General features: G+C 50.5%; 1 protein-coding gene across 10 annotated transcripts in view; it reads right to left on the reverse strand.

Moving 5' to 3' along the window:
• The window catches only part of TMEM63C (transmembrane protein 63C), a 75,683-nt gene that overhangs the window by 39,226 nt on the left and 23,667 nt on the right, over positions 1–12,790 (reverse strand). For 2 of the 10 annotated variants that reach the window (XM_025181991.3, XM_025181990.3), the window contains exon 2: positions 2,796–2,954. The exons of the other annotated variants lie outside the window; for them this stretch is intronic. The gene's annotated coding sequence lies outside the window, so the exon portion shown is untranslated. The remainder of the gene's footprint in view (positions 1–2,795; positions 2,955–12,790) is intronic. 10 annotated transcript variants of the gene reach the window in all.

Genomic DNA, 12,790 nt, shown 5'->3' on the forward strand with positions numbered 1-12,790 from the left:
GTGCATGATACTATATAAGACTAACACAAATACCTCCCTCCCCCAGAGACACTAAAGCAAATCCTAAAATTCTAATGAATAGTTAACTACTTTGGGGGACAATATTTGACTAGAGCTGATTATCATCCTTATCTATCTCCCAGGGGAGCTATCAGCTTTGTTTTGCAGATAAGAAATCAGGCACAAACAGGCTAAGGGGTTACAGAGAGTCAATAGAAGAGGTGGGTTTAGAACCCAGGAGCACAGTTCTTTGCAGTGCCAACTAGATCACTCTGCTCTCTGCCCTGCCTAGGTCCTAGCAGAGGCAGTTAACTCCTGCTCGCAGGAGTGGGGAGCTATGCAATGTGAAGGCCAAGTCAACGCCCCTTAAAATTCTCCTCTCCTCATGCCCAAGCTGGGACGATAACGCTCACACTTACGTCTGTGATAGTGGAAGTCAGTGGTGACCCTAGAGGGGTAGGTAAGTACTGTAAACCTAAGCTGGTTACATTGACTCAGCACCATAGACAGGGATCAGTAACAAGCTCCAGCTTGAACAGGCACATCAATATCCCAGTGCTGAATTCAGCACAAATGGGGGATTTGCAGCTTTAGCACAGAAAGGCTGAGTGACCTCTAATGTGCTTCAGCTCAGTTCGGTGGGAAAGGCAAATATGCCCTGCCATGGGTGCTCCCATTTCCCACTCGGGCAAAGTGGGAACCCAAAGCAGGGCCCACTGAAACCCTCGGAGCAGGGGCTGAAGTCTTTGCTCATTCTCCTTCCCTTTGACAGTCCCCTCAATTCTCAGGGTAGAGGCCTATCTTCAGTAGTCAGGGGAGGGAGCCCTGTCTCCCATAGCAAGGGGTGGCAGGGTGAGTGTGCAGGGGCAAATCCCTCTGCCAGATGCTGATGTGTATAGGGAGGAAGAAGGGATCTGTGTATCCCTAAAGGATACCAGAGCTGCTTCACTCCAATATTTCCTTTAGCATCAGCCCAGCACCCTGTCTCCCACCTCTCATGGGGCCTTGGCCCCTTCTGCCAGTTTTCCCTTGACATGCTCCCCTCCCCAATTTCTCAGCTGTCCCATTGCCCGACTTCAGACCAAATCCCTTTCCAAATGCCCTGGTGTTTTCTAGAATCTTCCTAGTAATTCCTCCTCTTACTTCCCCCTCACAGCAAGTTGTTTTTTCTTGTTATTTAAAGCAGCTTTGCTTGTTTAAAGCAGCTTTGAATATGTCTTGTCTAAAGCAAAGCTGGTTTAAACAACAAGCAAAGAGAAACACACTGCCCTTCCTTACAGCCTCCATCCCCTCTCATGCCATCATCCACCACAAATCCATATTGAAAACTCAGGGCTGGCTAGAAACTTCTCCTCCTCCTCCATTTCCTGGCTCCCCTCCTTGTCATATAATGTTTTATTTTCAAATCATGTTCTGCCCCACAAGCGCTGCTGTCCCTGCGACCCTGCAGATTCATGAGGGGACCAACCCATTCTGCCACAGAGGATCTGCCAAGGGTGCACCCTGTGGCTCTGGATTGGAAAAGAGAAGTTGGGAACAAAAAGATGAGGTAAAAAGGGAAGTTGAACATGGACAGTGAATGGCTGGCGCATGGTGTCCAGGGACTGAGTCCTGCAAAGTAACCAACCAATCCCAAAACATAGGCCACAATGTACAGTCAATGTAGTATCGTGTGCAAATGTACAGAAAGGCAGCGGGTTTGGTACCTTTGGATATGAGGTATAGCCTATAGCCCCCACTGCTCGAGTCTGATCAATTCAGCTATGTGCCAGATAGATGAAACTGCTTGACAAGGTAAGTTAACCGAGTTGTTGGGGAACCAAGTAGAAGAGGTCTCAGGAGAACCCCAACACTCACAGGGGAAGAAGCTGGGAGACTGCCCAGCTCATTCCACTGAGCCGAGATCTGCTGCTGAGTGCAGCTTGCCCAAGCACTGCCAAGGAAAGAAGCACCTTCCTTAAATGTAGGAATGTCCTGAAAGGCTCCAAGGTAAACTGCTGTCAATCCCTGGAGCTGACCTGGCGCCAGGACACTATCCAGGGGCAATGCTGCCTGCTGCTCTGTGCCCCCAGGCACATCTACTCAGTCCTGAGCAGTGTTTGTCATTCTGCTCATTCTCTTTCACGATGTGGGTATCACAGTGCCAAGCAATGATCAGGAGTCAGGGCTGAGATTCCAGCAGGATGAATTTCTGCCCTCCCTAGCAGTGCCAGCTGGGTCTCCAGAAGGGGAAGATACTGGGGCAAGAAGTTTCCTCCTATATTTGCCTACCCAACCTTATCAAGCCCCTCTACTCTCACCTCTCTGACCCCACATCTAAGTACCGGATGGCAAGTTCCCTGAGACTGATCTCTTGGAGACCTGATTCTCCCCACTGGAACTTGTTGAGGAAACTTTCCTTTTGCCGTGGGTTTCCATCCCATCAGACCACAGTGGGAGCAGAAAGTCTGCCTCTCCCTGAATGAGACTAGATCAGGGATCAATCACTTGGCCAGCAAACTCGGGAATCAGAGTCTCCTCTCACATCCCACAGCCCATGCACAGTGTGTGAGTGTCTGTGAGGTGAACACAGCCTGTGGGTTGATCCAGGGGTTCTCAGACTTCACTGCACTGCAACCCCCCTCAGCCAACAAAAGATACTACATGACTCCAGGGGGGGAACCCAACTGAGACCCTGCCCGAGCCCCAGGGGCTTCAGGCTTTGGCCCTGGGCCCTGGCAACCCCATTAAAATGGGGTCTCAACCCACTTCGGGGTCCTGATCTACAGTTTGAGAACCACTGGTCTAGTCCTTACCTTGTTAATGGGCTGGGGGAATTAAGCTGTGTGGGAAAATCACTGCCTGAGTCCTGAAAAGAGACCAGCCCCCAGTGATTTGGGACATGCTGCCTTCTGCATTCCTCTCTCAGAGCCCTGCACACGGCCCATCAGACCCAGATTCCAGATGCAAACTTCCTTCCAAGAAATGCTTTGATTAGAATGGTGCATACAGCCCCTGACCAGAGCCCTAATAGAAACCTTGCTGCAGCTGTGACTCTAAGCCAGGCTTTCCAAGCCTCTCACCTCTGCTATGGCAGCTTCCTGCTCTAGGACCTCCAGAGCCCAGCACCTGCACAGTGCTGCTGCTATCTTCTCTACTGCGCAAGGAAGAGCTGTCCCATAGCCTCTCTCTCAACGAGCATTGTCGGTTCCAGGCACCTTCCAGGGAACTAGTCATATCTACTATTGTTGTTTTTCTACTCTTTCTACTCCTCTGCTCAGTCTACCACCACGGGCCTCACTCTCCTGCCACACAGCGCCACCAGGCTGGCAAGACAGCCTTCCCCTCTTCAGCCCCCAGAATTTGCAACAGCCTCCTCATATTTCTCTACTGCAGGCTCAGCCTTTGGGCAAGGTGATCAAGGTGTTTACCTTGGGCACTGCACCTTCAGGGCCCCACACTGCAAGGCTGTGTCTAGACTACATGGCTCCATCGATGGAGCCATGTAGATGAGGGTTGTAGGCAAAGGGAAATGAAGCCGCGATTTAAATAATCATGGCTTCATTTAAATTTACATGGCTGCCGCGCTGAGCCGACAAACAGCTGATCAGCTGTTTGCCGGCTCAGTGCGCTAGTCTGGACTCTTCCACGCCGACCTGAAAGCCCTTTATCGACATCCCCGTTATGCCTCGTAGGATGAGGTTTACCGGGGATATCGATAAAAGGCTTTCATTTCGACAGGGGAGCATCCAGACTAGCGCGCTGAGCCGACAAACAGCTAATTAGCTGTTTGTCGGCTCAGCGCGGCAGCCATGTAAATTTAAATGAAGCCGCGATTATTTAAATCGCGGCTTCATTTCCCTTAGCCAAAAAAACAAATCTACATGGCTCCGTCGACAGACGTACCCCAACTGACAAAAAAATGTGGGGTACTAGCTTCCAATCAGATTTCTTGTGCTGCACAGGTCTTGAGTTGTACTAACAGTTATTTTAGCATTCTTTAATGATTAAACCAAGGTGGGCAATAATTTTTGATGGGGAGCCCACTCCAAAAATTTGGAAAGTGGCCAAGGGCCACACTCTTCCATATTAATGGAGAAGGTGCATAGATGCTGGAAGTACTGACTAGATGTTTTAATAGACGCCAGGTCTCTAATACAAGCTGGGGGTCTTGCACGGTTTGTACTAATAGATGCTGGGGGCTTCTATTGGAAGTTTTATGGTATGTATAATGACATCATACTGAACAGTAACAGCCTGGCAGATGACACTAAAATAGACGCCAGTTGAAATTTTTCTTCAATCTAGAGGTGTTGTGGAATATATTCAGCAAGCGACTTGTGCTGCCCAGACTGGACTCTGTAACCCCTCAACTGGGTATGACTTAAACTAGAGCATCCACTGGCTGGGCCCCGCTGTCAGCATGCTGCCTTGGGCCCTGCAAACTCTTTGGCCAGACCTGCTCCACCTGATCCATGATCCACTTCAACTCTCTCTTCTCTCTGGTCCCTTCATGTCACCCTACCCTGCTGATTATTTGGTACCTAATTCCATAAGGGAGCTGTCCGAAAGATGCTGAGCAAAGGAAAGTGGCATCAGTCCACTCCTCACAAGACCGACCCGCGAGCTACTTCTCTCTGTCAGCACGGGCCCTTGCACGTCTCTTGCTCATAAAGTTACTCAGGCCAAAGGTACCATCTAACCAACAGGAGGAGGAACAGGTAATGCCAGAGCTGGCGTGAATGCATCCAGGACACAAAGAGCTGTGCAAACTGACCTCTTCAGTTGAGTCCATTGTGTTCACAGCTATATTGGAAAATCATCTTGCCATGTGGGAGCTGCACTCTCCAAACCTTGCTAGTAGAAAGCTCCATGGCGACAAGGGATAACAGCAATATGAAAACCCAATGGCACGAGGTGTACAGCTAGTTCGGATTAGAAGCCTAATCCGAACTAGCTAGTCCGTGCCGGGTGTAGCCGCGCGGCACGGGGTTCGAAGTAGCCGGCATTTAAAAATGGTGCCGGCCGGCTTCATGCAAATGAAGCCAGGGAAATTCAAATCCCGGGCTTCATTTGCAACTGCGGATGACTACATTACCCCCGCTAGTTCGAACTAGCGGGATAGTGTAGACATACCCTCAGTGTGATCACATCTCCTGAGCCCTGCAGGCTCTCAGGAGTTGCGAGTCAGGCCCGTGGTTAGGAAACCCTGCTACTGAGTCACCTGAACCCAGAAATTTACCCTTAGATTTACCTTTTGAAACCAACAAGCCACACAAAAGCAAAAAGCCTCCTAGAATTGTCACATACCGGTGGCTGGAAGGGGGTCACACCAGGGGCTGGCAGTTGAGTCACCCTAAGGACAGCAGCAGCAGCTGCTTGTCAGAGGGACGGCTCTGAGTGGCAAAAGGTTTTGTGAATTCCCCCTGCACATCCTGCTAAATGTCCCACAGGAGCAGCCTGGGAGCTGGGAAACTCTCATTTCCACAGATGAGGCCTGAAATCTCAACAGCTAGAGTGAGACAGACACACCTCCGTCCGTTCCTCCCCCCACCCATCCCATCACTGCAGCCATTCATCAAATTCATATGATTCAGCACTAGCTATTTAGTCACTCCTGCTGCAGGGAGGCTGTTGGCTGGGGCTAGGGAGAGCACAGCTTACGAACGGGGAGGAAGGGAGGCAGAGGGGCTCCTGTCTTGCCCCTCAGGGTATCTTGTAACCAGCTGGACACCTGCCAAACTCAGAGCCAAAAGGGGTCAAAGCAGTGTCACTACAGAGCATGGAATGGCTCTTCCCTGCTGCACGGGGGTTTGCTAGCATCAGCTATAGCTTCTCCAGAAAAACAGCTTCAGTAAGAAACTGGTACAATATTACAAAACCTAGCCCCAGCTAGGAAGGTGGAGTATGGCCCAGTGGTTGGAGCACAAGCCTAGGCACTGCTGTGTCTTTAATCTCAGCTCTGCCACAGAGTCACTGTGTGATCTTAGGTGAGGCACCTTTCCTCTCTGTGCCTCAGTTCCTCAACTGTAAAATGAGGATCTTGGTACTGAGCTGACTCACCAAAGAAGCTGGAAGACTGCTTGGAAAGTGTTTAAAAATAGGAAGTTATTTGTGAAGCAGGAGGGATTTTAGTGGGGAGCATGTTTGGGTGGTGAGGAGGTTCACTAAGGAGACTGCTCCTACAGAAGAAATCACCATTTAACTTTGCTCTTTATACATGTTATCTATTATCAGGCTCTTATCAGGCTCTCAGAGCATTTTATGAACATTAATTATCTATGCCTCACAACCCCCATGTAAAGTACAGCATCCTTATTTTACACTTGCCCACACTTTTCACCTCTATTCCTGTCTAGAACTGCTATGCAGTACCGTATATTCCGGCGTACAAGACGACCTCTGATGTTAAAAAACATCCCCCAAAAATCGGGGGTCGTCTTGTACGCCGGATGCCCCGCCGCCGGAGCCCCTTCGCGGCTTTGAAAGCCTCGGGGGAAGCCGGCGGCGGGGCATCCCAGGCGCGCCTGGGCTGCCCCCCCGCCGGAGCCCCTCCGCGGCTTTGAAAGCCTCGGGGGAAGCCGGCGGGGGGGCATCCCAGGCGCGCCTGGGCTGCCCCCCCGCCGGAGCCCCTCCGCGGCTTTGAAAGCCTCGGGGGAAGCCGGCGGGGGGGCATCCCAGGCGCGCCTGGGCTGCCCCCCCGCCGGAGCCCCTCCGCGGCTTTGAAAGCCTCGGGGGAAGCCGGCGGGGGGGCATCCCAGGCGCGCATGGGCTGCCCCCCCGCCGGAGCCCCTCCGCGGCGGCGCGGAGGGGCTCCGGCGGGGGGGCAGCCCATGCGCGCCTGGGATGCCCCCCCGCCGGCTTCCCCCGAGGCTTTCAAAGCCGCGGAGGGGCTCCGGCGGGGGGGCAGCCCATGCGCGCCTGGGATGCCCCGCCGCCGGCTTCCCCCGAGGCTTTCAAAGCCGCGGAGGGGCTCCGGCGGGGGGGGCAGCCCAGGCGCTCCTGGCGGCTTTGCTCCCGGTGCCTCTGGTCTGCTGGGGACCATCTCCAGCAGACCAGGGACACCGGGAGCAAAGGAGGCGGAGGGGCGCTGGGGTATAAGATGAAACCCTATCTTTTAATTAAAAAGATAGGGGGTCGTCTTATACACCCAGTCGCCCTATACGCCGGAAAATACGGTATGTTAAACAGCCCCCCAAAGGGGGCTGAATCTTTCTTGGATGATAAAGGGATCCCCTCATATAAAGTTTGTTGAAATCATCATATGAATAGCTTGATGCTTATATCACAACTGAAGGCTCCCTGCATTATGCAACCACTACCCAGCAGATTCAAACCTGGGGAGATTAACGTATGAACTTCTACAGCTTGAGCTGTAAAGCCAGCTGGCTGACAAGCTCCCTTGTTCTTATCTCTTGCTGTAAGTGGTCTAAGTACCACTACACAGAAGAGGAAACCACCCTAGGAGGTGCAGCCCAAGCTCCAGAGACACAGTTAAGATCCTGGATGAGCCCCCATGTGTAACTACTACTAGACAGATCTGAACCTGGGCCCTCTGGAACTTAGTGTAGGAGCTTCTAGAGCTTGAGCTATAAAGCCAGCTGGCGCTAAGCTTAGGCTGTAGTGCTCTGTTGTTCTTATCTCTCACTGTAAGTGGTCTAAGTGCCACCACATGGGACAATGAACCACATGCGGTGTGTGGGTTACACATACACTCTCAGGCGTCTCTAGATTGCACCCCTTTTCCGTAAAAGGGATGCAAATTAGACACAGCACAATTGCAAATGAAGCAGGGATTTAAATCTTCCCCGCTTCATTTGCATAAACATGGCTGCCGCTTTTTTCCGGCTCGGGGCTTTGCCGGCAAAAAGCGCCAGTCTAGATGGGGATCTTTCGGAAAATAAAGCCTTTTCTGAAAGATCCCTTATTCCCAGGATTCCTGGAAAGGCTTTATTTTCCGAAAGATCCCCGTCTAGACTGGCGCTTTTTGCCGGCAAAGCCCCGAGCCGGAAAAAAGTGGCAGCCATGTTTATGCAAATGAAGTGGGGAAGATTTAAATCTGCAATTGCGCTGTCTAATTTGCATCCCTTTTACGGAAAAGGGGTGCAATCTAGACACAGTCTCAAGGTTTATCATTTTCTCACCAGGCAGGTGTGTCTGCTCCCCAGCCATTCCAGCCTTAACATCTCTGTGAAGTGTAATGCATATTGGTGTGGTAGTGAGGATGATAAGGGATGGAGAGCTGCCTTTGTAAGCAGCAGATAGGAATTCCACACTGCACTGTTTAGATCCCTGAATAATGGTGTTACAGAAAATGTGGCTGGTGCATCTGTCTCACCACTGCCTTCTTCTGGATGTAAGGTCACACATGCATACATGCACATAGAGAGACTTGCCCTCTGTTGGGTGAAGCCCAGTGGAGAGCATATAAACCCTGTACACCTGCTGCTCATGGACCCTACAATCAGTTTGGGCTGGTGTAATTAGGGTTCCAGGTATTCTCGTAGTTAGGCTGGCAATTGAGCTATTTGTATGTGTTTAGCTGAGCTGAGTGACAAAAAGGACATTTTGGGTTGAAAAATGTGCTTTTTTCTCAATTGAATTTTTTTATGGAGAGCAGTTGTGCTTGGATTTTTTGTTTTTGTATTTAGCAAATGCCCTTTTTAGAGAAACACAATCCTTCTGGAGACAGCATGTTGAGCAAGCAGCTGGGATTCTGTTCTCTGTGTGCGGCACTTCTCTGCATGAGAAGTTTGTCTGCCCAGGAGCAGTTTAAGGATGGAGGGTCAGACCATGCTCTGCACTTGCTCTCCTGAAGACTGTCAGAAAAATAGCTGAGGTCACATCATCTATGATACAGATCCACTGAGCTGAAAGTACCCGTTTGCCTCAGCGTGTTGAAAACAGAATGGGTGCTTCTCCCTGGCTCTTCCTCAAAGTGCAGGGGAGCAGGCAGAGTAGTCGCAATTTCTTGGCAGGGAGCATACAGGCATCACTAGAAAAGGGGATCCCTGGCAGAGCTGTAGTGTAACTCTTCCCTCACCATCAGGACCTTCCTTCCAAACTTCACACAGGCTACATCTAGACTGCAGGCTTCTTTTGGAAGAAACTTTTCGGGAAGAAATCTTCCAGAAAAACGTCTTCCGAAAAAGCGCGTCCACACAGCAAAAGCTCATTGAAAAAGCAATCTGCTTTTTCGAAAGATAGCGTCCACATTGAATGGATGCTATCTCGCATTTAAGTTGTGATTACTGTCGACAGAGTGGCCACCAGGGCATCTGTGCTTTTTCCTGAAGGCCTCTTCTTTTGAAAAAATCTCTCTTCCCCGTCCACACACGTCTTTTTGCAAAAGAGCTCTTTTGGAAAAAGGCTACTTCCTCGTAGAAAGAGGTTTACTGCTGTCGGAAAAACCCCTCTGTACTTTCAACTTTCTGTCGAAAGAACACAATTGCAGTGTGGTCATAAGCGTTATTTTTCCAGGAAAACAGCCATTTTTCTGGAAAATGTCTGCAGTGTAGACATACCCACAGCCATTACCCATGGTTGTTCTGTGGAGCTGTCCCACTCTCATTCCAGTCTCTGCTTGGTCTATTTTTCAATACCCTACTGTTAACACACTGTGCCTTTACAATAATAACGTTTAGCACTTCACATCAGCAAAGCATCCAGCAAGGTATAAGTAATTGGACTGTGAGCTCCCCAGGGCCAGTTTGTTGGGTGCCATTCACCTCACTGCCTCAGGAACACGTAACACTTCCACAGATGCTGTTCATCTGCAGTGTTATGAAGGCTGGTGACAATCTCTATTTCTGTTTCACTGCTAGAGAAACTCAAGGGCTGTAGTGACTTCCCAAGACGCACAGGAAATCAGTGGCAGGGCTGGGAACAGAACCCAGGACTCCTACTTTGTAATCCAACACTTGCATATTGGGTTATCCTGCCTCCCCCTCCTCCATAGCCATGATGCTGGTATAATAGTTTTATACCATTCCTCCCCATGGCCTCTGAATAGGAAGTAAAATCATTCACTTTTATCCCAGTTCTGTCTCATTCTTTAAAGGGGTACTATCAGTTTAGGCATGACATTTAAATAGGGTCGGCACACAATCTGCATCTTCTTAAGTCAAAACAAACAAACTAGAAAAAAAATCAGCGAAATAATTCTACTGGTTTTAGGATTTGCAAGAATTTGTTTTTACCAAACTTACATTTGGGTCCCAATTTGACCTGGCCAAATAGTGTAGTCTTCCCGAGGAAGGACCCAGAGAGGGGCAGCTGCTCCAGTCTCACTAAGGTTGTAGAGAGACATTGTACCATAGAGGGCTTCAGCATTCCAGTAAGGATGGAGAGTTGCCCACACTCCCTAGAGCACCCATGGCATAGCGCTGTCCTTAATGAAGAACCACCAAATGGGAAGCTGAGAACAGCTTCTGGGTCACAGCTAAAATTAAGACCCAGAGCTGTCACTGAAACTGTCCTAAGAGAAACACACTTAGGCTGTTGCTCTTGGCAGGAGAACAGCTCCTCAGCCAGTGTTATTTATCGCTTGGTCTTTAGCTCAGGACCGTGGCACGGTAAAGAAAAGTGCATATGAAGTTCAGGAGCACAACACACACCATGGTTAAATGATCTCCCCAATATCCAGAAAGGCTTCAAAACATCCTATGTTTAGAGACTAGCAATGCCCACCTCTTTCACCTCTTCTTGATTAGCATCTGGACTTCTCTATCCTCTAGGCTGCATCCTACTCACAACCAGACACACTCAGAGACAAGAGCATTGAAATGAAAGCAAAAGAGTCTGGGAAGAGTCTCTCTGCCCCTGCACAACAGGCGCTAGGTTGGAATATAACCCCTCTCTGGGGTTATACAGCTACAGGCAGCAACTTCAAGAATCAGTAAGAGCCTTTGGGAACGTTGCTGTAGAATACTTGGGTGTTTTCCATACAGGTTGGTGGGATTCTGGAGCATGGTGAGTTGGTAGGGAGGGCTAGCACACCCACATGCTCTCTGTGCCTCTTGCCAAAGCTGCAGGAGCCCACCTAGAGAGCTGTGCCATGTGGGGAGAGGAGTGGAAGACAAACTCTTGTCCCTTATCAAATAATGTTTGACCGCCAGAGCTCAAAGCAGGCCAGCTGACAATGATGTTCTGCTTTTGGTAGTGCTGAAGAAAGCTGAGGTGTTCTCTTGATATGGGGCGGGGGAACCTCACTGCATACAGGCAAGAAAGAGGAGCACCTGGTATCCCGTTGCATGTGCTTCGCCAGATACATGGGAAAAAAGCACAGTACACAGTGAAATACAGCACTGCCTGACCTCCACACACAGACAATGTCACTTCTACCAAGGCCTTTACAGCTCTGCTCCCAGTGAACTGTGTCTGTGAGGTATGGTTAGCAGTGCGCGCAGGCCCCACCTCATGCCCTGCTGGGACAGAGACAGGGGGCCAACCATGAGCATAATGAGGACATAGGGAAGAGCCAGACAGCTGAACAACACACACCAGAAATAGTACAACTCTGGGAAGGTGACCCCTCTCTCCCCGACTTGCCCTGGCGCCACTCACCCCCAGCAAGCTATGCTTTGAAGTGAGTCTAGTCCTGGCTTAACAACACCAGTGCCTGGGGGTTTTTGCATCTCCACAGAGGAGGGGGCAGGAGCAGTGGTAGCTACCATGCCCTGAGATGGCCCCTCTAGGCCAAGAGAACAGCCCATTCAAGGATTGGCCTGTATGCTGAAATGGCCCATCTGCCATGCCATGGATTCTTATCCCACTAGGAAGCGTATCACACACCAAACAGCTGCCCAATGGAAAAGACAGTCAGACTCTGGCTATGTTGGACCCAAATGGAGAGCAAGTTCTGTGTCTCTCGCTCACAAGTTCCTACAGCTGGGCAGTGCCTGAGTCACTGATGGCAGCTCTGTCCCCTGGCCACTAATTCATGGAGGGAACTGAAGCAGCACAGTGAGCAACACTGAGGGACACCCACGGTTTTGGAAACTAAGCCTCCTATGCCAGTGAGGACACAGCTCACTCACCACTCCCCTTTCCACTCCCAGTGGAATACCAGTGTCACCGGCTCCGTGGGGCTGCAAGGGAGAGAGAGTTCTGCACACAGGAGGATGAATTTCAGCACAAGGTGCTGGAACCAGCATTGCTATCGCAACCGTTCTGCTCCTTGCACAGAGACACAGACCTGCCAGATCTGGAGACACAGTTGGGCAGCAAAAACAACAGAGCAGTAGGTTGAAGCTGTGCATGCAGGCCTGAGCTTCTCAGGGAAGCAGAACACAACATAAGCCAGCTCTGACAGGAGGGGTTGGGGATTCTTTTTCACCTCCCATGCACTTTGTTGATTTCAGCCGCTGCTGGCTGCTGGCTGGCTGTGTGGGCGGGTGGTCTGCGTGGGCGGATTAGCGAGTGTCAGGCGGAACACACTGCCATTCCCAGCTCTACTGAACACCCAGACAGGCTGCAAGACTAAAAGCAGAAAAACACACAGGGGCCACCCTTCGCCCAAGCTAGAGAAAGGCCAAGGAACGTGCCAGGGAAGAAATGTCTTGATCCCAGGTCTACCAAGAGGAGGTGTGAAAGCCCTGGGGAATAAACATAGGGTGACCAGATGTTCCTTTTTTAAAGGGACAGTCCCATATTTAAACCCTCCTGCAGGTGTCCCAACATTTTCTTAAAAATGGCAAATTGTCCAATATTTTGTGTCTTCCTCCCACATCATTACTGGTGGATGCTGCTTGTTAGAGGGATCCTGGCTTGCCAGCTGTCTGCCCACCAGTGGAGGGTCCAGTAGCCGACG

The sequence above is a fragment of the Pelodiscus sinensis genome, chromosome 5, assembly GCF_052426305.1.
Source record: "Pelodiscus sinensis isolate ZL-2025 chromosome 5, ASM5242630v1, whole genome shotgun sequence".
NCBI classification, from domain to species: domain Eukaryota; kingdom Metazoa; phylum Chordata; order Testudines; family Trionychidae; genus Pelodiscus; species Pelodiscus sinensis.